The sequence below is a fragment of the Lutjanus erythropterus genome, chromosome 8, assembly GCF_056507025.1.
Source record: "Lutjanus erythropterus isolate fLutEry1 chromosome 8, fLutEry1.hap2, whole genome shotgun sequence".
Taxonomy (NCBI): Eukaryota; Metazoa; Chordata; class Actinopteri; order Lutjaniformes; family Lutjanidae; genus Lutjanus; species Lutjanus erythropterus.
This window is the reverse complement of record NC_139324.1, coordinates 8,116,961-8,142,170: the sequence shown is the minus strand read 5'-3', so window position 1 is coordinate 8,142,170 and position 25,210 is coordinate 8,116,961. Positions and strand designations below refer to the sequence as shown.

Genomic DNA, 25,210 nt, shown 5'->3' with positions numbered 1-25,210 from the left:
ATTAAGAGACTCTGAGATACATTCAAAAATAAAATGACTGCGCACTACGATTATGCTGTGAAATGAAAAAAACGTAACATTTTCTTAACTCTGTAAGACGTCGTCTGTAAAATGGAAAATCTGATGAGCTGACCATCTACCTTTGATTATGCAAATTCATCACTAGGACTCGTTGCAAGGTGTTTTTAAGGGTTTTTTTTAAGGGTTTCATACTTGTTTGGTGTCATTTTGTCACAATGAACTGTCAGTTAAGTGTGCTGTACTCAACTTCACCACACCAGCTAGCAGCTTCTAGCTGTCGCTGCAGTAGTGGGCCAGTCATGTGTTATGAATGCTTGTGGTGATTGACTGTGAGCAAAGTGACATAATGTACACTGAGCAGTGCGTCCGAAAAGATGTGCGTATTGGTTGAGTATCTTACTCCAACTGATGTGTCCAGTTATTTTTAGATGGTGCCCCATAGTGGACATGTTGAACATGGCAGAAGTATAAGGAGCAAGAAAGTCTGCATTTGGAGGAGGTGGGTGGATGGACTGGCGAAACAAACACAAGAATTTCACCAAGGAGACCAGAGTACATGTCCATGTAGAAAAGACGCAGAAAAAAAGTAGGGTTATTTACAGTTTTGAGCAACTTAAAATTTCATTTTAGATGCAACATCTTATTATTATTTTAACCCCAACCACAATATTTTCCTAATCCTAACCTAAGTAGTTTTTGTGCCCAAACCTAACCGAACTGTGACCACTGTACAAAATAAACTACGTGTCACGTGAGTATGTCATTGCACAAGTGACTTCACCTTCATTTTAACCCAAACCATGATCTTTTCCAACTATTTTTGTGCCTAAATCTAACCAAATTGCAACTGTTTTACAACATAAACTACATGTATCATGAGTTACGTCGTTGTGTGAGTGACATCACTTCTGTCACGTGACACACATAACATACTTATTTTAACCCAAGCCATGATTTATTCTTAACACTAACAAGTAGTTGTTTGCCAAACCTTAACTAACCTAACTAACTTAACCAAACGGTGACCGTTTTACTATGTACATCACGTGTGTAATGTCACGTGACATAACATAATGTAGTTAAGGTCCGGTAAGCTTGTTGCTGCTGGTACATTGTCATTTTGGGAGTATTTGACAACTAGCCTATTCTGGTGTGTAGATATGAGGATATGTTGATTTTGGAAGCAGCAGAAAAAATTCTAGATTTTCCAGCACCATTCTTTTTCTTCCTCATACCAATTGTTTGTGTATTGGCTGATACAGAGGACCGGTCTGATATGAATTATAATAATTTTTTAACAGCTGTATTCTATATAAATTACATGATATCATCTGCATAGACTCTCATCATCTCTGATGCCTGATCCAACATTTTAAAAAAAGAAAACAATATTCCCAATAAATAATTCTGTACTGAAGTTTCTCCTTTTTAAGGTGTCCTCTGAAAAACAGGAAGAAATGAGGATATACTGAGTTGATTTTCCCATTCAGTGAATTATTATTCACTGTGGAGAGAGAAATACAAAGACAGAAGAGATGGATTTAAACCCAGAGAGGGTGGAGTGGAGGAGGAAAAGAAGACCCATTTGCAGTTGTTGATCAGTGAGACAGAAAGAGGGAAGAGAGCGAGAGGAAACTGAACACAGGGGGAAGCAGAAACACACACACACACACACACACACACAGTGCATTAACCATGCGCACATGAGAATCAGAGAGACTGAGAGGGAGAAAGAAGAGAGAGGGAGAGGGAGGGCACAGAGGGAGGAAAAAAAGGCTTAATTAATTCAGGGTGGATGGGAGGGATGTTGCTGCTGTCCCTGCCGAGGCTCCAGTGCCTCTGTTGTCGAGCTGCATGTAGCCGCGTGTCGGTGTGAGCGGGGAGGACGACTCGGCTGCTGCTGCTGCTGCCTGCTTACTGGGAACCAGACACCAGTCCAGCCCAGCCACGACTCCACATCCCGGAGCCCACTGACTGACTGCCTGTCTGACTAGCCGAACAGCCACACAGGGATGTTACATGGACTATAGTTGGAGCAGCAATGGCCATAGGTAGGGGAGACTTTCTCTGTGATTACTTCTCCTCCTGTCCCTTTTCTGTCTTGCTTCAATGTCGATGATCATGCTGTTTTTTTTCATGTTTTGTGATCCCTGCCATTTGATCTGTCTTTTCTGTCTCTCTGCTCTCACCACATTCTCTAATATTGTTATTTTTGACACATTTGCCTCCATGTTTCCTGCTGAATTTCCTTTCATTTTGTGCTCCAGTTTTGTTTTTGCTTGTGTAACCTTTTTTTTCAACTTTTTTTTTCATGATTTACTGTATCTGACCCAGAGGTGCTGATAAGGCATTGTGGTGAGGTTTTTACGATCACAACTTGTCTTGTAGTTGTGGAGGTTTAGAACAACGCTGAATGTGATGATGCTGGGTGGAGGATGGATTAAAAACAAAATGTCTCAGACTCATTCTACCTCAAGAACCCGCTGGCGATAAAACAATTCAACACAGCATAATTTCTGCACTGTGGTTTGATCCGTTGGGATCCAGTGACGGTGTCAAGCATCACCTCTCAGAGTCAGGTCACTCTTTTCTGGGAAAAATAATAAATTGAGAGGCTTTTTTTTTTTTGGTAAGGCTAATGTAATGAACTGAAAATATACTCTCACATGTTTCACCAATAGGGTGACCTTTGCTGGGGAGTTGCAAGCTGAAGGACATAACTCTTTTCACAAAAACATTTCTCATAATGTGGCACTGTATATTACCTTTCAACCAGAATATATTACAGTAAAAACTGTGTATTTATTGTTCAGATTATTATTTTAATCTTTCTGAAAGGGAGAGAAGGGCTGAGATATTTATTGTGAACTACAATTCTCCCACTACGACTTTATATTTTAGTCTCTAATTGAACGCTTTTGGTTTTTTGAGTATATGTTAATGTCACATCCCTTCTAATCCTAGGCTGCCTCCTTGAGAGCGACGCTTTAGCATGAGACGGCTGACTTCTCATGATTAATCTGCAGTCGGCACGCCTAATTACATCTCATCAAGCAATCACCAAATGCGATGCTTATTTATTCCTTGACAGCATCCACTTGGTCGGTGATAAACATGAGGGATTCTCTGCCCAAGTGTCGTCTGTGAGAGCGCGACGGGCGAGCAGAGAGGGCAGAGTGGAGGGAATCAGCAGAAGAGGATCAACAGAGAGAACGAGAGAGGCAGAAACTGAATAAGAGCGAGCGTAAAAGAGAGGATGGGTAGAGGGTGAAGGGAAGAGGATGGCTTAACAGCGCCGTGATATGCAGCTCACGTTCTCAGTCCCAAGACAGAATCTAAGCACCAGTGTGTAGAGCGTCGGTCTGTGTGACAGCGTTATTCATGGGGAAATCATGGCTCTGTGAGAGGCCAGCTGCTGGGTCAGTGGAGGTCTGTGAAGATGGTGCTGATGATGATCCTCCCTGTGCCATCAGACAGTAATTCATCACATGGATTAAGAGGTGAACAATCGCCTGTCTGAACATGGATCTGTGTGATTAGGACGAGGGCACGCACAGACCCACTCAAACTGATTCATTTAATTTCCGTAGACTGACCCGAATAGAAGACACCGCCACCCTTTTGCAACATTTTTTTTTTTTTTTTGAGCAAGACTTTCCTGAGAAGATGAAACATGTAAATGTAGCGTCTCATTTACATAAATGTAACATTTCAATAAAAACTATAAATTGCTACATAATATGTGTTTATCTTTAACGTCGAATCCTCATGCTGACCTGAGTCGCTGTTCAGCTGACTCAATCAGTAGCTGTAGGCGTTGCAGCTCCCCTCACAGGTGACTGACAGCGTTGTTTATTGCTCAGCAATAAAGGCACACTGACAAATCCCCTGACACAATGACAGATTGTTGATGAGCCATTCATCTTAAACAGTATTAAAGTAAAGTAGGTCTAATTCTGATCAAGCAACAGACTGAAGTTTGTTCAAATCCAAGTTGCAATGACATGGTGTTTGCTTATTAAAGGGATAGTTCAGATTTTTTTAAGTGAGGCTGTGTGATGTACTGATCCATAGTCCGTGTATTAGCTACAGTAGATGGTGGTCCATGTGTTTCCAGTCTGGAGAAGAGTCAGCAGCAAAAGGAATTTTAGACACCTATAAAAAATTAAATATTCATTTAATTTGAAATAGAACTTCCTCCTATCAGGGACACTGGGGTCTACATAATGATATTATACTAAATGGTGCACAATCTTCCAGTTTTTATATTTATTTGAGTGTAAATGTAAAATGACATTTAACTCAATTCAAATAATTAAAATCTTGGAGTAGCAGCCCAGTCCTCTGGAAAAACAGCCAGACTTTGGCTCTCAATGCAGATGATACCTGACATAAAAGAATTATGAGATGTAAGTAATATTATTAGTTAATACAGCAGTAATGTGATTACTTTGGGGTCTGCTTTACAGACCTGGGTTAATATGGCTTATTTTCCCCAATATTTCAACTGCCCCCAACTGCTGTAACAATTGCCCCCACCAAGGGGTCAATGGTAACACTCTGACTTCTTGCATGAATTGTAATATTACAGTCTTGTCGTTATTGGTGAAAGTATCTCAATATCTGTATCAATTAGTGCACATGTATATGTTTCTTACATCAAAAGATGACAGGTGTATTCCAAGTCATCTGTGAATTATGAAGGGGAAAAAAATGTAGCAATTGCCCCAGGTCTCCCCTATCTTAAAATATTGAGTTAGTATCTGGAAACAATGAGAAATTTGATGGAACACCTCAAAATAATGACTTAATATCTTACAATAATGACTTTATTGGCAAGTCATTTTGAGAAAGTTTCTCATTATAATGACTTAGATGATCTTCTTTTGTCATCACATTAATAGAAATAGACTTCTGTAGATGTAGATATAGATGTTTGGACATGGGTATATACCACAGATCTATGTGTGTTTTAGCACATTCTCTGTTTAAAAGTTTGCAGTTTCAAAGATTTGAATCATTCAGCACAGTCTTGCTGCTGCTCCTGTCCACAGCTTTACATTGCTTAGTTTCCTACACCGGGATGTGTTGACCAGCATTCACTGTAGGCAATAAACTGACTACATACCTCATACAACCCCGCTTCAGAAAATCAGCACTATCCCTTTAATGTGCATCTCTGTTCCAGTGCAACCTTTTAGATGATCTGTCTAATTCCATTTTGCCTTTACAGACAGTCACATGCTCACACTCGCCTGTCAAGCTCTTGAAGTCAGTCAGTTTTGGGATCACGGCGAGAAGAAGAATTTTTATTGTTATTTAGGTGAACTATGTTGTAAAATGACATTTAATGACAAGATAAGTTTTTTTTGTTTGGCTCTGTCCAGTCTACTTCTGCGGTGAAGACTTAATGAGAGACTTTCCGCTTGTTGTGAATTTATTTATTCTGTGGCAGGACAGCAGGGGGCTAACAAAAGGCAGCAGAAAACTCTGGCAGGTTAAACTGGATCTAACCTCCCTAATCGAATAGATCGTGAACAGCAGACCTACTGCAGTGCTCTTGTTTGTCTCACAATAACAGACCTGCAGTGACATTATTTGCTCTCACTGGAATGTAAAGTCTGTGTCAGAATATTTGTGATGGTTTCATTGGTAGGACGAGTGCAGCGTGAGGTAATTCAGCAGTGAAGCAGCAACGCGAAGTGCGTGAAGTTCAAATCCTGCCTCGCTGTAACACCTCTGCTGTCATGTTAGAGTTGGTCTGATTATGTCACATCTGGGGAAGACCCTTCTCTGATTGGGCCGTTGAAGAAGGGGTTTCAGATGTACAATGTAGAACACTTGATTTAAAACATACTGCAGCTTTTATGCAGGGGTGGAAGTAACTAATTACCAGTGGTGGCAAGAGTACTGAAGATCTGTACTCAAATACAAGTACTGTTATGTAACAATTACAAGTAGAAGTACAGATGTTAGAAAAAAACTTAAGCAAAAGTACAAAGTATTCTTGTAAAAAACTACTCAAGTATTAGTTACTTTTTAATAACTGTAACAGTCAGTGAATCACTAATAATGTTTAAGATACAAAACACACATTTTTCTTTTATTTTCTTTTTTTTTCTGTTTTCTTTTCTCTCTTTTTTTTTGTCAAGTTTTTTTTTATTCAGCAGATGGCTCCACTAGACATTACTGCCATTTGCTTAATTAATACATTTTAATGCGTTTTAATTGATTAATACATTTTTCAGTTTCAGTTGTTGTGTATAGTTTGTTTTTCATATGTCATTGTTTTCATTTGCTCATTATTGGCTCCTAAAATGCAAATGAAAATTTTGGATATGAATGCAAATTTTTCTCACTACTCAATTGTGATGTTAAAAGTAACTAAGTAGATAACATAATGTAATGCATACTTAAGTACAAGTAAAAGTACAGACTCAAAAATCTACTCAGAAAAGTACAAGTGCCCAAAAATCTACTAAATTACAGTGATTTGAGTATTTGTAATTAGTTACTTCCACCCCTGCTGATTATAAATACTCAAATTACTGTAAGTATTAATTACACCACGTAATCTACTTAAAATCATAATTGAGCCCTGAGTACAAGTTGAATTCATATTCATCTGCGTTTTTGTAGCTAATAAGCTGAAATTATCACAAACAGACCAGTGAAAACCAGGATATGTGGATGGAAAACCCCCAAAATGCTTCAGCAGGCACAGGTTTGGAGGGATGTTAATGATTATTCATTACTTGATTAATTACCATTAGCAGTTAGACCAATTAAAATGTATTAAATGATATTTGATCAATTGTTTGATAATGAAACTTAGAATGACAGAAAAAGAAAGAAAAAATGTCTATCTCATAAATCATTAATCAGTTGTTAGCATTTACAAGTATTGGTTAAGGAGTTTGGAGAGGTGAGCCTGACCACTGAGCAGAATAGTGCAGGATTGAATGCTGCTATTGATAATTCATTAAATATCAACGATTAAAAAGTAACTGATACTCTGAGTAGTTTTTGACAAAAATTCTTCTAGTTTTCTAACATAATTGATAACTGTGTAATATTTTAGTAATGAAACAGTACTTGTACTTGAGTAAAAATATTCAGTACTCTTTCCACCGCTGCCTTTATGTTAGCATCAACAGGATCTTCGGTCCGGCTCTGAGCAGAGCAGGATTAGAAAACTGTTGCCTGATTGACGCAGGATGACATATGTTAGGGGATACACTGTGAGAATTCACAAAATACAGTATGCTATATATTTCATAATTTATTTATTTATGTTCTGCTCAATCCGTATCATGACCACAGTCAGAACAACAACTGAAATAGACATTTAATAAAATACCTACACACCTACAGATGGTGACTGTACTATAGATACTCTCATATAGTGCTGAAAAAGTTTGTTTTCCTGAAAGGTAAAAAACCTTATGGCTAATTTAAAGCACCCCTTCTCTCAAAAATATACTCTGCTTGAAAGGCTACTACAACTACAACCACCTGCCTGACATCTCCTAACAGGTAGAAATACACACAAACACCACACACACGGATATCTACTTTTACCACCTCTGGACTTTATCTGCTGTACTGGGGTCTGTGCTAGGGCTTCCAGGACATGCATCAATCAATGCTTTAAAGCAGCCGAAGGCAGTAAAACACTGAATGAACCCAGAGGCATATATTCTTCAATAGATGTGTGTGAACAAGTAAAGCACAAAACTCGTTTTGCTTATTTATTGTGGTTCCAGACCACTTAAGTATGGTGCAGTATAGGCGTGTACTGGAAAAACTAGAATGTATTTTAGGAATATTGTTTGATAGATGGAGTGTGGACTGTTGATGGAGGAAACTTTAAGACATTTACATACAGGCAGAAACAGACCTATTATGATGTGGAAACACGGAAAAGTTGAGCACTCAAACACTTTCAGTGAAGTAGGAGCCTTCATCATGTGTCTCACAGTTTGACTTTCAGAATGATATGAAATATTTGCATATTATAAATTCTGGGTTTTGCATTGAGGTACAAGGAGTGAACTTCTGATTTTTTTTTTTTTTTTTTTAATTAATTAATTGATTTTTTATGTGAAAAAACATTAAGAGGCTCAGTTGAGGTGGCTTTTAAAGTTTGGTTTTTGATTTTTTCAAAAGAGAGTTAAAGGGATAGTTCATCCATAAATGAAAATTCAGTCATTTTCTACTCAAACTCATGCTGACAGAAGGTCAGCTTTAAATGTTTAGTCCACAAAAGACTGCTGGGGTTTCACAGGAAAACAGTGTTTCAGAATTTCTCAAACAATGGAAGTGAATGATGACCAGTTTTCTAATGAAAAACAACAACGGTAAACAAAAACCATAAAATGCCTCTGTACTGCTCGTCTGGTGTAATCAAAGTCTTTTAAAGCCCCAACATTCAAAGCTGACTTGACGTCATTTACAGCATGTTTTTAGCCTGAATCTTCACTGTAGATTCTTAGCTTGGAGCTACGTTCACATGCACATGAACACTGTCTGTACTGGGTGTGTGTGGTGTGAACAGCATGTCGGGGATGAGAACTGGTCACCATTCACTTCCATTGTTTGGGAGATTCTGCAACGCTGTTTTCTTGTGTTTTGTGGACTAAAAAATTAAACCTGACCTTCAGTCGACATGAGAGTGAGCAGATAATGACTGAATCTTCATTTCTGGGTGAACTATCCCTTTAATGATCTTAATGGGAGATGGAAACAATTGGGAAGCACACTCCCAAACTTTTTCTGACATGTTCTCCTTCTCGCCCCCGACCCCACAATCATTAACAATAACTGGGAACACAACTGATTAAAGTTGAATTTTACTGAACTCAAGGTCAGTATGATAGAATCAGCACACCCTTATTTGTTTATTTCTCCTACACAAATCATATTCATTCAACTTTGTTAAACTCCATATTTTCCCCTGGTCATCCACGTCCCCATGCAGTGGCTCTGTGCACCTCCAAGGGGGCTCACCCCTCAGTTTTTCAACCACTGAACTTACATGACTGATCAGCTGTTTCCTCGTGGCTCTCATGGCTCTATAATCTGTCCATATGTCTCCACACAGATCTGATGGAACCGTCCACACATTAACTGACTGTAATTTTATTTTCAACAGAACAAGATGCCTTTGATTTTTAATGAATTACACCAAAAAGCAACCTTTTTGTACACTTGCTTCAGCAATTTCAATGCAAAAAAATCACAAAAAAACATTGGAACAGGCATCAAATTTTTTTTGTTAGAAAAGCTGCTGTGAAATCAGGCATTGTAGGCTGCAATAATGTCTCCAAAAAAGGTAGCAAAATCCTAGAAAGACTGAAACACTCTACATGATGCATGAAGCAAATAAGAATTAAAGTTCAAAGCTTGCTGGTAACAAAGAGGTTGTTAAAGCAACATTATGTACAATTTGGATTTTTTTTTTGCTTTATGGTGCCCCCAGTTCAGGAGTGCAATTCATTTATACACTGCTGTCGTTCATATGAACAGTACACATGCATTTGTTATTGCTCTCCTAATGAAGCAGTTCCTAATAATTGTATTACAGTAGTGGATAGAAAGAAGCTTTTGTTCACATTTTCTTTTGCCGATTTACTTGAAATGCTGTCAGAATTTGGATGTATTCAGATGAAAATGCTTATATACTCTACTGCGTTGTACTGCAGAGCCATTGCAGAGGAAAAGTTGTGGGTGTGTGGATTCAGGCTCTGGGAAGGAGTTGTTTATACTTCACACATAATCACGTTTCATATACACAACAGTAAACCGTCACAGGCCAGGGTGAGAGCAGGTGAATCTATCATTTCAAAACTGGTTGGCATCCCCCTTTAAATACAGCGCAGTCAGTTGTTGTGTATAGCTTGGCCTTTCCATTCCCCTCTGCGTTTTACACACAATCCCCCAGTTGCCATGACACCCAGGCCTTCCATAAATACTCCTGGTATTTGTGAGGCTACATCCCCAGTAGGTTAGAGAACAGAAAGCCATGGCCCTATGTGAGCCTCGCCTGCAGCAGAGCTAATCGCAGATCAATCCACAATGTTCCTCTCAGAGTTGGGAGTGTCGGACACGCTGCCATTTCCAGGCCCAGGGTCTGCTCAATGCACTGTAGGCGGATCACACATTTAATTTCTTGTTCTTATCCTTGTAACCTTGACGATGTACACCTGCTGCAGGCAAATAACCGTCCACGAGAACTTCGGTAGATGACTAAGGATGCTGAGGAAGATCTGACGTTCATACTGGCCCCTGCTGCAAGCTGTGAAAACAGAACTGAGATGATTCATTCTCTCGAGATGGAAAGAACTATCGCAGAGAAGATCACAAAAAAGTGGAAACAGCGAGTTCTGATAACAGGGGCGATTGTCCCGGACAAGAAGTAGGAAGCAGAATTGTGTGTGTGTGTGCGTGTGATTTTGTGTGCAGTATGTGGGTCTTGTAAAGTCTTGACAGGGAATTAGCTGCACTCCTTTTATGGGTAAAGATGAAGCTCAGTCTCGGCCCCTAAGGTTAACTAAGCCCCCATGATGTTGATTCTTTGAAACTTGAAATTAGCAGCTCAGTTTCTCCTGAACTTTGTCTCTGGTCTGTGCATTTTCCCCTGACCCTCTGATGCCCCTGCTGAGAGCCTCACATAGACGCAGGCTTGGGGAGTAAGATTACATGTAACAGGATTACATAATCTGAAAAACAAACAAAAAAAAAGGTAACTGTATTCCACTACAGTTACAGATAAAAAAAAGACGATCAGATTATTAAAAATGTGGATTATTAGCAGGATACAGTTTTAAAATAAATAATGATGTCCTACCATGCACAGTGCACACACAGCTGCCAATTCATTATCATGTCCTCTAGTGGAAATTTCATCATTTTTTCATCTTTAAATCAATCAATCAATCAATAAATTGTGCACAACAAAGGATGGAACAGCTGGACAAACTAATAAACCTAACAACCAACATAAAACATTTGCTGCAATGATTAATCTATTATTAATCAAGTATTAAATTAATCTGCATCCATTTTGACAATCCATTAATAGTTTTGAAACATTTTTTCACTTAAAAAAGTCTAAATTCTCTAATTTCAGCTTCTTAAATGTGAATATTTTCTGGTTTCTTTACTCCCCTCTGACAATAAACTGAATATCTTTGAGTTGTGGACAAAACAAGACATTTGTGGACGTCATCTTGGACATTTTCTGACATTTCATGGACCAAACAACTAATCGATTAATTGGGAACTCTGAATAGAAGGAAGTTCTATCCTGGTCAAAAAATCAAAAATTAGTCCACTTTTTTAAAACAAATGTTGACCACTGACTGAGGTGTGGTTAGTTTTGGGAACAAATTATTCACTTTGAGCAAAATCTCTTCATTCAGAATGGCCAGTTCTCCTGTGTTGTTATTGTCTCTGCTAATTCCTTCTGTTGGCTCAGGGGAGGATGTATACTGTACAGCCATGTGCCACCACTGATAGAATTCACCAGCTGATTCTTTGTCAGCAAGAAGTTTCACTGGTTCAGATCTTTAATAATCCACCAGAGAAAGAAATCCTCTTTCAGCAAGGAAGCATAAAAACACAATAATACGCCACTACAAGACATTTAAAATGAGAGGCGTGCATCTGTCTTATTTGTGTCGTTAGTATTTTGTGCCCTACTTTAGTTGGACGTATTGTATCATGCTGTGTTTTGATATGTTTTTGGAGGTTTGATGTGTGCTGACAAGAGGCGTCCACGTCCTCACACACTCCTACACTCAGACTAGCGCTTTAATCGTGCCTGAAAAGTTGAGCCTGTTGAGGCCCGATGCTGACAAAATTCTGTCCAAAAACCGACCCCTTAGGGCCAACACAGCTAACCATGCTAACAGCAGCTAGGAGGTTAGCTGCAGCCAAAGAGACTTAAAGCAGAGTGTGCAGGGAGCAACAGCTGGTGGCGTCTCTGGTGATACGCTGCCCCCTGTTTGTCTGGAGTTAACAGGTGGCCATATTTTACATGCTGCTCCTCCACGTGGGAAAAAGTCTTGGGAATGGCTTAGAAAAATAGCATTTTGATCCAAAAACCTACATATTTTGACCAAAATTTGAATTTTCTGATTTGTTTATATGACAAACACTACTTGGAAGCTACACAATGGTATAAAAACATCAAAAACCCCCAAAATGAATGTAGTTGCAGCTGTTTAACCACCCGGACAAATTTAAATTATTAAAATAAATCACTAAATATATAAAATTAGGTCTCAAGATAATGACAAAATGAGGAGTTTTATCTGCTCTGAAACGCCGGGGACGTGTCCACTTCGCTGTCTCAGTGTCAGACACCACTACGACCTGAAAACCACCTTTACTGGATATGTCCAGGCATGTTTGAACCACCACAGCCAGAAGACGGGGACAGGATGATATTTTTTTATTGGAACTGAAGTGAACTGAAGTGAACTGCTGGGCTGATTTGGACTTAGAGAATCACTGAAGGTACGTTTGTAACTGACCGTTAGAGAGGGTGCAGTTTGTGGGGCTGGTATCGGGAGACCATGGCTCTGACACATCACTGAACCATGTTTCAGGTCCACCCAAAAAATCCTGAACACAGAAATCATAAATAGTCTAACTCCACAAGCAGCACAACATAGTTCTCAGAGTTGTTTGTTTTCAGCAACTATTTTCCAACATGTAAAATGTGTTCAGAAGGAAAAACTTGGTCTGAGGGTTCAGTCAGTGCTTATGGCTTATAATGGACATTGAAACTGGGTTCTGGTGTTGTCTAATGTTTACTTGGCATTCAAAGTCTTTTAATGTTCTGGGCCTTTTGTCAATCAAATCAGAGCTTTTTTATTGTTGAAGTACTGAGCATTTTCTTAAGCATCCTAGGCCTCGACAAAGAGCCTAATGAGCCATTATAGGCAATAATTGGTCTGAACAAAGCGGAGGAAACCTGCCATAGGATCCAGGTGATTGAAGTGATTCAAGTGCTTCAGTGACTAATGCTGAAGAATTGGCCCTCCTTTGGTCTCAAGGGTGAAAGAATTAAAACCTCGGCCCACACACACTCTTGAGCTGTTTGATTCCCTTATTTAACACAATGCTCTGAATGTGCAGGAAGCAACAACGATGGCAAATGTGTGGATTTCAGGCGAACACACAAACACACCTACACACAGGAAAATGCAAATCTAACCCAAAGCAGACACAAGCTACTGCAGGTGTACAACGCTTTATAGTCAGGAACCACGCTGGAGGATTCTTACTGCATGCACAGGCTCTCAGACTGACTTACACCTACCAAGATAAATTTAATCTACAGTCAGGTCTTATCAGAGTTTAGCAAAACTAGGTTTAAAATGAGGACATCTAGATTTGTTGTACAATTAAAAACTAATCTCTGATGAGTAAATCAGACTTTGCTAATGTAAATGTAATGTAAAATTAAATAGAGTGTAATTAATATGGAAATACTTGCTTTTCCAATTTAAGATAAATAAAAAATAAATAAATAATTAAATAAATGAATAAGTTTGACTGCTGTCAGGAGCTAGTAAGTACAAAAGAGGGGTGGAAACCATTTAGTACACATTATTTGCCATCTGGCTAAAGAGCTAACTTTAGTTTTTTATCTTTTTGTTGAAAAACAAGCAAGCTAAAAACCAGTCACCCAGTTTGGCGTGGGTTTTTCAGGGCGTAGCAGTGCATGCCTCAGCAAGCTCCACGACCACCAGCCCGTGCTCTCAGTACACATTCAGTTTTTTGCACAACTGAGGGTGAATTATTTAGTTTGGTAGTAGTAGAAGTACTGTAGGTTATTACTCCTAGTTTACACTATCCAGTCATGCTGTTTGACTATCATAACATGCGTCCCATGTCAGTTGTACTTGCTCTGTGTGCACCTTTGTAAGAATATAGAACAAAAATCCTGAATTATTTTGGTTTGATGAAAATGAGGAGTTGGTCTTAATGGCACAAGGTGGACTAGATTTATTTGTATAGCTTGGGAAATTTGGCAAACTCGACTGAATAATGTACACAGAATATGAGATAAATTAATTTAATGCATGTCAAATATAAAAACACACAGAATATACTATTGATGTTTTCTTATAATTTGTAGAATTGGTCTCACACCTCTGTCCATGGAAACTGATAGTCTGTCCTGTGAGTGTTTGTGCTGGAAGATACTAACTTACACTGACATCAGAGTACAGACCAAACACCTGAGGAGATGTTGTTGTTGGACATAATTTAGTCCATGTAAATGTCAATATATTTTAACACATATTTTCAGTCTAACATTATAATATGAACTGAACCACAGTCAAGTAAAAGTTTTATGAAAATCTGCAATAAGTCTAGTTGCCATATCAGAAATATGATGAGTAAAAATCTAAGTGTAAGTACATGAATCAATGATCACAAAAAACAATCTCTGTTTGAAGTTACAATCAGTCATGAGATCTCCCACGTGGTTTAATCTTGGGATTAAGGCAAAGATGAGGTTGATTAACAGCATTTTAAGGTACGGTTCTGATAGTTTATCCAAAAGATGACACCAATGAGAACAAACATCAGCTCAATCCATCTCAGAAAGACAGATAATTTAAAAGTCAATGAAATAAAAATTGAAAATTCAGTCATTATCTGCGCACCTTCATGCCAATTGAAAGTCCGGTTTAGTTTTTTAGTCCACAAAACACTGCTGGAGTTTCACAGGAAACTCAGAATCTCCCCAACAATGTTCAAACATAAAAAAGAGTAGAATAATAACATGAAACTCCTCCATACTGCTCGTCTGGTGTAATCCAAGTCTACTAAAGACCTGACATGTCAAGATGACTAGAAAGACGTAATTTACACCATGTTTTTAGCCTGAATCTTCACTGTAGATCCTTAGCTTGGAGCCATGTTCACATGTGCATGCATACTGTCTGACTGTGTGTGTGTGTGGTGTGATGGTGTCCAAACCACATGCTGGGGCTCTAGGAGACTTGGATTACTACATTTTCTACATTTGAAAACTGGTCACCATTCACTTCCATTGTTTGGGGGATTCTGCAATGCTGTTTTCCTGTGAAACACATGAATGACATCACCCTCCCTCCTCTGAACATACCTTCAGTGACTCTCAGTCCAAATCAGCCCAGCAGTTCACTTCAGTTCCATCAACCCGACACAGAAGAAAAAAAAAAACATCCTGTCACCGTCCTCTGGCTCTTGTGGCACAAACATGTCTGGACATGTCCAATAAAGCTGCTGGACAGAGCGTCCATGTTTCAGGTAGTTTTCAGGCTCGTAGTCATGTTTGACATTGAGACAGCGGAGGGGACATGTCCCCAGTATTTCAGAGCCAGACCTAATTTTACATTAGTGATTTTTTAATCATTCAAATGTGTCTGGGTGGTTAATAACACATTTCTGTGGTGGGACAAACTCGGAAAACATGTCTATTGTTGCTTTACAGCACCTTTAAAGTTTGGTTCAACATAATTTAAAGATAAAATCAGGTTTAAAAAAGTAATTCTTGTTGGTGCAACCCAACCTTAGCATATTAGACACCAGTGATGCTTCTGAATGTGTTATTTCAGTGTGTGTTAACAGAAAAGTTCAGCTGACATGATAAAACTGTTGAAATGCAGAGGCTGAACAGACACACTTTGTTTTGAGTAGGAGGCTCTCTGTCGCAGTGTGTGTAGGTCTGTGTGTAGGACTCAGGGGGTTGCAGTTGTAGCTGTCGAGCACTTCCACTGCGTGTTGTTCTGAGCACTCAGGCTTGTTAATTCACATGAGACAATTAGTGTATTCAAGTCCTTTGTGAGATTCCTGCTAATTTTCTGACTGCACCAAAATCTCAGCTGACTAAACCTTCAATTTGTCATCTTTCTCATCCCCGTCATTATTCATTGGCAGTACTGAAAGGCTGTGAAACGGTAGCAATTTCTGATATGGCTGTGAATCAGGTTAAGTATGCTTCCTCATTATAAACATTTACAAATAAGATTGGCCTCACAGGCATGATTAAACCTTAAAGGTCTTTGCTGAAGTGAAACATGCAGCTGAGCTCTTGTGTCAATGCAGATTTAAGGTATAATCCCACACTTTTAGTCCTGTGGAGAGCTCGCACTAGAAGTACTGCCAATAAATCTGAGCTTCAGTTCACAAAAACACAACCAGCCATTACAATGTTTCAGCAGGAGCCGCCACACAACGCAGGTGTGGTGAACCGGGGCTTGAATTTGAGGTTTCTAGACTTGTTTAGTAAGCTACCGACCCAGTTATAGCGGGAGGGCTATATTTAGCAAGTGCATGGATCATGAAGATTATCTCGGTACTGGAAATGACTGATGTTTGACACAGAAAAGCTGCTGTTGGTATCCATTTAATCATATGGTCACAGCAGCCTATGGCTTCCTGCAGCAGACAGGCCCAAAGTGAGTCAAAACGCTTTGGTGGTGAGAGTGTATCCGTCGAGAGCTTCACCGCCGCTATCAGAGCCTCCACACTCTCTTCCTGTAGTGAGGGTCTGCTCAGCCCACAGCATCCTGCTGAACACTCTACAGGGGAATGTCAGTTAGAAGCGTCCTGTGTGGCATTTCGCTTCCACTTTCATACTAAAGCACACTGTCAAATTACAGCTAGACTAGAGATGGCTGGACTGAGTCTGGGGCTACATCCACATTATGTTTGTAGAAGGAAAACGATATCTGTCCAAACTGGCATTTTGGCTCCGTTAAAGGAATAATTATCATCATTACTAACACGCTTGAACGCATATCACATGACCATTCACTGAGAATACTTGTGCCAGTGTAAACAGGAAGCAGTCAGAAATGATGTGGCAGGGAAATATGACTACTCTTTAATGATACTCCTGGATAATGCTATTTTTATATAATGTCCCCAGGGACATTGTGGGTTTGTCTTTCTTTCCCATCATTGTTTTTACAATCAGAGGTGTACAAATTACAAGTGCAAATACTTTGTTACTGTACTGTACTGTACTTTAGTTTTAATGTAACTGGGAGGAATTAATGGGACAAAAAATAAAAGCAAGACAGAATATAAAGAAAGAAAATGCAAAAAGGCATAAAAAGATGAGAAAGACATTACAAGATAAAAAAATAATGTGATTAGATGAAAAACAACTTAAAAGACATAACAAGACATAAAACAACACAAAGGATGTAACAACGAAAAAGACATAACAAAATAAAAATGAATGTGATTAGATGAAAAACAACATAAGACAAAATGAGACAAAAAACAATGTAAAGGATGTAATGAGACAAAAATTGACATAAGACAAAAAAGACTAGACACAATAGACAAAGGACAAAAAATAATGTAAAGACAACTACTTTTTACTTTTATACTTTCACTACATTTCAGAGCCTGTACTTTTTGACTTTTACTCGAGTAAATAAGTTGAATCAGTACATTTACTTTTATCTGAGTATTTTTTTTAAACTGCTACTCGACTAAAGAATGCGTGTACTTGTTGCCCCTCTGTCACTGTCTGTTTGAGTCTTAAGACTTTGACTGAACACACTGACAGCAGGCTAGCCACTGCTAAGAGATAACATATGGTGCATCAAAATGAGTCCATTATTCAGACACACAAATATTCATGACTGAAACAACTTGTCAGGACAGTCCAGATGCATAAGAGGTTTTATGCTGTCTTCCGTCTTTACTCATGTAATACAACATGCATGCTGTTAGCACCATCAGCCAAGACGTGGTCTCCACACTACATCTGTTAGCATCTTAAAATTGCAAGAATCAGCCTCAGGGAGTCCAAGAGTGATGCTGAACTGCAGATTGGTTGTTGGTCAGTTGTCCAGCTTCACCACAGATTAGATGAATGTCTCTTTTCTTAGTAAAACAGCAGCAATGGTAATGTTAGATATGATGCTCACTGGCTGCCATAGCTGTTGACTCCAGTCCAGTGTGGGGCTCAGATTAAAAGACAGATGAAGAACAGATACCAACTAGACATCCAGGGACATAAACCTTTTAAAAGAACATTAAAACTAAATAAAAGAGTATAAAACTGAAGTGATCTAAGCGACAGCCAGCCTCACAGCGTCTGTAAGCTTGTGGTGTGTCCAATCAGAGAATGACACGTAGTGACTGATAGACCATGTCATTCTTTCCAAAGGTCTCCATTTCTGCCCATCCAGACCAAAATGCAACCCCAGAATTTTAAAAGTAAAAAGGGTGTAGGAGCATTCCAAGTAGTCCTTAAATGCAATGTAGCAAAAAATGTTTCAGTTTTCAACCAAATCGTAGTTGTGTGGATGTAGCCGAAGGCGCACTGCCATGTTAAAGCTAGACTCTGATGGCTGGACTGACTCTGGATCAGCCCTCTCCACCATTTCCTGTGTGAACATGATTATGTCAGAGCTCCAGTTTCTGTTTGCCGTCCCTCCTCTTCAGTATCACTATAATCATCATCAGTAGCCTAATTTGGCAGTGCTGCTCTCTCCACATGCTTACTGTCTTGGAACACCTCTTGATGGTGAATGTGCAGACACAACAACAGCAGACTGGAGTGGTGTGTTGGACTGGGTTGAATGGTGATTTAATGGTCCATCTTCGGCTTCCTCATCTCAGGTTTAGTCACAGGAAATTTGGAGAGAAGTTAACTGATTTCTTTGCTTTCCCACAAGTGACCAGATAAAATTTGGAATAAAAAAATTATCAACATATTGTCCAGACTGGTCTCATGAAATGGTGCATGGATAACACACCACTGTATTAAGACATTTTGTGTTATTATAACATCATTGGTGCTTTTTGCACATTATATCGTCTGTACTGACTTACATTGTGCAGTGTGTGAGTCATTTTTTTTTCAAATGTCACAGAGAAAAACATGGCTGGTGACGTAGTAAGTGACAACGTCCACATATGGAGGAGGGTGTATGGTTGAGTCCAGCAGACACAGGACTTTGACACAGGAGTCCAAAGTTTGTGTGCTGCGTAAAAACAAAAGTCAGCATTGATGCATTTTAATACTACAAGGAGTTTTTAACTGGTGATCAAACTGTTTCATTTCTATACTCTTGCCTCTATAGCAGTGTTTCCCAAACATTTTTTTTTCTGGGGAAACGCTTTTAAAAAATGAGAAGCCACTACAACCAACTCACAACAGGCACTCACTAAATCTTGAGAGATAATTTGTGCATAAATGAACGTTCCTGATCATTTTTACTGCCATTTCCACATCACCTTACATTATCTGGATGCAAAAAAGTTGAAGTTTTGAAAGAAATTTTAAAAAGCTTTACTGGCTGATGATCTGTAGTTACTTTTCTAGTAGATAAGCTTGAATCTTTGAAGCTTAGATGCTGAACAAAAATGTATTACAAAAATTATTCAGTGAGTTGTGAGCCTGATTCGTCAACATTTGAGTGTTTTGAGTTTACTGAATAATTTTTGTAAAACTCAAATATTTAAGTTTATCTAAAGAATAAAAGTTAAATATCTCAACATAATAATAATAATAATAATAATAATAATAATAATAATAATAATAATAATAATTCATTATACTTATATAGCACTTTTCAAAATACTCAAAGACGCTTGACAAAAAGAAAAGAGAAAGGAAGAAACAACATACAACAATATAGCAAACAACAAAAAGGAAAGAGAAAAAAACAAACAAACAAGGGATGAGGAGAAGAAACTGTCAATGGTTGAAAGTGGTGTTGAACAGATGAGTCGAGCAGTTTTTTGAATATGGGGAGAGACGGCGAATAGTTAGTAAACATTGTTAGCAGGTAAAAGAGTTTGAGTTGGGCTTAAAATTCAAAAATCTATTAAAGTCAGATGCCTTGGCATTTACCCAATGGCATTGTTTAATAAGGGAAAATGTTGTTGTTCTGGAAGAAGAAAATTTGGAAGGCATTTTGTTGTTTAGTTGGACTTGTTGGCTTTTCTGTTGGGAGGGTCCATAATCACCACTTCCATTTGTTGTTCAGAATCAGTGTATTTTTCTACAATTGAAGCACATTTTAAAATAAATGCAGTATTTTAAGGTATGGTTCGCTATCAGGCACGATCTGAATTTTATAGTCAGAAACATAATCATGTAATCAAGATACACTAACACACAAACTGCATATTCACATTCAAAGGTGAGCAGTTTCTCCGTCATTAGTTTGTCACTTCTCTGCCCTTTTTTAAACAATGTCTTGTCACTTTTTGTAACAAAACATTACATCTGGTTTCCTAAGTTGCCGCAGATTTTTCAAGCGTTAAGAATGAAACAGACGGAGCGCTGTAATGAACATAATGTACCGTGGTGGTGTAAATAACCCCTTTTTTTTTCTCCGTCTCTTTCTTTCTTTACACTGAGAGGCTCTGTGAGTCACTGACGCCAACCAGACCACAGTACTGAGGCAGCAGAATCAAAGCCGCCTCATACAGCTCTGGTCAGCTCTGTTTTCACTCGCTTATTATTGAGAATGATTTAAAAGCTCAAGAGATGCCCGAAAGGAATTGTGTATTTTAGGTTATTTGTTTTCCAGCAAAGAGTTAGAGGGGATGATTAACACTACTCTCATATCTAAGTATGTTTCCATCCATCTGTTTTTACGTGCATTTGCAATTTGTGATTAAAAAAAATCTTGAATGGAAAGCAGACAATTTGAAGAAAAAATATCCCTGAACAGGTTTCATTCTTGGTTGAGGTGGGAAAGGTGATGTATTAAGTCACGAATCTCCTAATCCACATTCCACATTGGATATGACTTTCACTTTTAAGGTCATGATTCAATCACATTTTTCAATTTAAAACATTTTTTTGTACTCCCAGATGAAAGGAAAATTTTAAAACAAGATCTTGTCTGTGTCTCCAACACATAAATGAGCTTAGTTTAAGACCAATATGAGACATTGACCATTTTCTCATACTTCTTAAATTCGGCTTCACCTTTGTCTCGTCCCAGAATAATTTGAGCCGAATTGAAGATCTTAAAATCTTGTTATTTTTGTGTCACAGCACTGATTTTAGTTTTATCTTAAATAATCAGCTCTTGAGATAACAGTGAGAGATGAAAGAAAACTCAGTTGATCTTAACTGAGATCTTAAATTTGTCTCAGTGGTCAAATTAAAGTCTTGTTTCTCCGTAAGGTCATCAAGGAGAAACCTCTGAGACGCCTATGAGCTCAGCAAAAGATCTTTAAGAGAAACAGATGAGACTTCAGTGAGCTCAAAATAAGAACCTCATTTATTTTTCATAAGACAAAGAAAAGACGATTGTGAGAAACAAAATTTTCCTCTGGGCTGACGGCGCTGCCAGTGTTCCAACAGGTCAACAGATCATTAGTGGTTTGCAAGTCATCAGTTTGTTTTAATCAATTTTCAATCTAACATTGAAGTTGTGAGAAAAACACATGAATTCCATATTTTCTCATGTTTTGTTCAAGCCAAGAAATAGTCTGGCACATAAACCCATGTATATAGTAATAGTTGTTCTTAGGTTTAGTTTTCTTCGTGAGTAAAGGTGCTGGAAGGTGGATTATCTTTGGACAGAGTGAGGCTAGCTGTTTCTCTGTTTCTAGTTTTTGCACTAAGTTAAGCAGCTGCTAGGTTTAGCCTTAGAAGGCCTTCAGGCATTCAGATCTCAGACTCCCTCTCCTGGTCTCTAAGGCCTTGAGTCCCTGTGGTGTTTTGTCCAGGGAGAGAAGTGCTGGCACTGGGATGAGGCCGACGATGGAACATTGGCTAGGTAGCTAACTTTACGCTATGTTACTACACAGCTGACAACAAGCTTACAACATGTAGAGCGATAAACGTACAGCATTCGGCCAATCTGCTCATTAGCTTTTCTGTCTCTGTTATACAGACAGAAAAGCTTCTACTACATTTTCGTGGTTACCAAGTGACAAGTCCCCAATTAATATATGATTAGTTACCAACACCAGCGTCTTTCTGAAACATTCAGAGACTTTCAGCTAGGATCACTCAGAGTGTCCGCACAAAAAAGATGGAGCGATCTAAAAGAAAGACGCTGGACACAGAGCTTTTCAACAGGCTAGTGCTTCTCAACCTTTCTGACTTGCGATCAGGTCAGGTTATCAGGTTGGTGTTTGTGACGCCCTCAGTTGCTTCTCAGTTGATGGTGCTGCTGTTGGACTTTCAGGTGACCCACATTGAGTCACAGGCTTCATTTCCTGTCCAGTCTCCTGTTGGACCAAGTGTTGAGCTGGAATACTTTACCTGTGCAGCCATCGCCTCATAGTAGTCGTGACAGCTATCAAAGCTAGTTGCTTAGTAAAGCACAATACTGTGGCACAAAAACGCTAAAATGAAAAAGATTTTGTGTACAAATTTACACACACTTTGACACTCTCTTCTGACTGGGAACAATTGGAGAAATATGCTGGTGCTCAATAAAAAGGGCTATCTGGACATAAGCCCATACACCAGTTGTGTTGCTAAGAGGTCAAGATGAGACAGAGGTCTCAAAAAACATAGAATGTCCATAAAAACCCTGATTAATGTCTACAACTACCAGAGAGGGCATCCTTACAGGAGACGTCCTGGCGTCCTGGTCCTGGTCAACCTCACTGATCAAGACCACAACAGACAATGGACAGATAATTGTCTTCAGAAATCATAGGAAGACCACTACCACAGCTCCTGGACATTTACAGCAGTCCTCAGGATCGCAGAGGACACCAGCCGCTCACATATGATCTGTTCTCAGTCCTTCCCTCTGGAGAGCGCTTGCAGAGAACCAGAGCTCGGACCAGCCTCCTCGAAGAGTTTTTACCCCCAGGCAGTCAGAATAATGAACAGCAGATAGAGTTGTAAATGCCTTTAAAACTACATATTAATAAAGAAAATAACCAAAAACGCATGCATCATGGCCTCTAGGGAAAAAATGCGTCACTGGGTGGAAGTTTCAACATTTTTGTTTTAAACAGTCAAACAGTTACGTAAAACAAAGGAAGGAACAGATGGACAAACAAATAAACCTAACAACCAACATAACATAATTAGAGCTGCAACCATTAATCAATTATTAATTGACTATTAAGTTAATCTACATCTGTTATGATAACTGATTAGTAATTTTTAATCATTTCATGAGAAAAAAAAGTCCAAATTCTTTGATTTCATCTTCTTAAATGTGAATACTTTCTGGTTTCTTTACTCCTCTCTGACAGTAAACTGAATATCCTTGAGCTGTGGACAAAACAAGACATCTGACGACGTCATCTGGGACACTGGGAAACATTTTTCTCCATTTTCTGACATTTTATGGACCAAACAACTAATCGATTAGTGGGGAAAATAGCTGACAGATTAATCAATAATGAAAGTAATCATTACACAAAAGATTTGAAAAATAATTGTGGACAAAACAAGACATTTGAGGACGTCATCTCGGGCTCTGATCAAAATTTTTCACTGTTTTCTGAACAACTAATTCTTTAATTGAGAAAATAATCGTTTCTCAACAGTTGATTCTGAAGTAATCCAAAAATAACAGAAAGTAATTGAGTTACAATACTTTGATATTGTGATACTTGGATTAAGTTACAGACTACAGGTACTTTAACAGGTAATTAGTAACTGTATCGGAGTACATTTTTAAAGTAACCCTCCCAACCTTGACAATAAAGTTGAACCTTGATATTTGATGTACAGATTCAGTATGAGAGAACTATTGATCTTCATCTACCTCTGTGCCAGAGAGCTAACAAGTATATTTACCAAACTGTTGAACTGTTGCTTTAGAAACTGAACTGTTATTCTGTTGTTAAATAAAAAAAACTGGGTTTGTGGTAAAAGCAAGCAAACACATATTGAGGACACATGCACAGAACTGATGCATATCATGTAGATACATCTGTTCATAGTATCTGCAGCGATCTCCTCTCCCTCGATGTCTCTGTCTGTCTCTGTCATGGTGCTGCTCTTTGTCGTGCACTCATATGACGTCATAGTTGCCGGGCAACCTCGTGAGCAAAACAGAATCCCTCTCTGCACAGAGGGGAGGCCCCGTACGCTCTCTCTGTCTCTGTCACACGCTCACAGTATGTACATATACATCTCCCCCTTTGTTCCCTCTCGGTCAGTAACATCACTAAACCCGTGCTGTCATTAGCACACGCCACCCTCCAGGAGATCAGCCGATAAGGGAGAGGGGAGGGATGGAAGAACACTGCTTCATTTTTACAGCCTGGTTGATGAGTTTAACAGGAGAACATGGAGGGTTAAAGGATGAGACAGGTGATATTCTTTATTTTTCTTGCTGTTAACAAATCCAATGACAAGACCAATGGCAGTAATGCAGCAGTAATGATTGATCCTAATGTACTAGCAAGCACTGCCTCTGCAGATAGCTTCTTTTCTTCTTCTTCTCCATTGTTAAAAGATAAAAACATATAATAAGTCCAGGATGACTCATCCTTGAGAACTGGGATCAAACTTTTGGCTATTAAAGGGATAGTTCACCCAAAAATGAACATTCAGATTTAAATCTTCTCACGCTCATGATGATTGAGGGTCAGATTTTTCTTTTTAGTCCTCAAAATACTGCTGGATTTTCACAGGAAAAAGCACTGTAAAATCTTCCAAACAATGGAAGTGAATGATGACCAGGTGTCAAATATAAAAAACAACTATATACTGCTTGTCTGGTGTAATCCATCTCTCCTAAAGTCCTGACATGCTGTATGCACACAGTCACAACACACACACACACACACACAATTCAGACAGTGTGCACATGAACATGGCTGAAAGTGAAGGCTCTACAGTGAAGATTTCAGCTAAAAAGATGGTGTAAATGATGTCTTTCAAATCAACTTGGCATGTCGGGGCTTTAGGAGACTTGGATTACACCAGATGAGCAGCATGGAGGCATTTTATGTTTTTATTCTGTTGGGGTTTTTTTTACTTTTGAAAACTGGTTGCCATTCACTTCTATTGTTTGGGAGATTCTGCAACACTGTTTTCCTGTGAAACTCCAGCAGTGTTTTGTGGACTAAAAAACTAAACAACAACTACACAACCTCAGTGTGCAATGCTAATCAAAATACACATTTTGACACCATAATTCTTATTTCTCTTTCCAAGGGGACGAGGGGGAAAGAACTTGCTTCAACCACAGATCCTATATTAAATGCT

The 25,210-nt window shown here is 38.8% G+C and overlaps 1 protein-coding gene across 1 annotated transcript in view; it reads left to right on the top strand.

The window, feature by feature from the left end:
• The first annotated feature begins 1,511 nt into the window (after positions 1–1,511).
• Positions 1,512–25,210, top strand: part of dgkg (diacylglycerol kinase, gamma) — a 177,660-nt gene continuing 153,961 nt past the window's right edge. The window contains exon 1 of the mRNA XM_084724388.1: positions 1,512–2,072. The gene's annotated coding sequence lies outside the window, so the exon portion shown is untranslated. The remainder of the gene's footprint in view (positions 2,073–25,210) is intronic.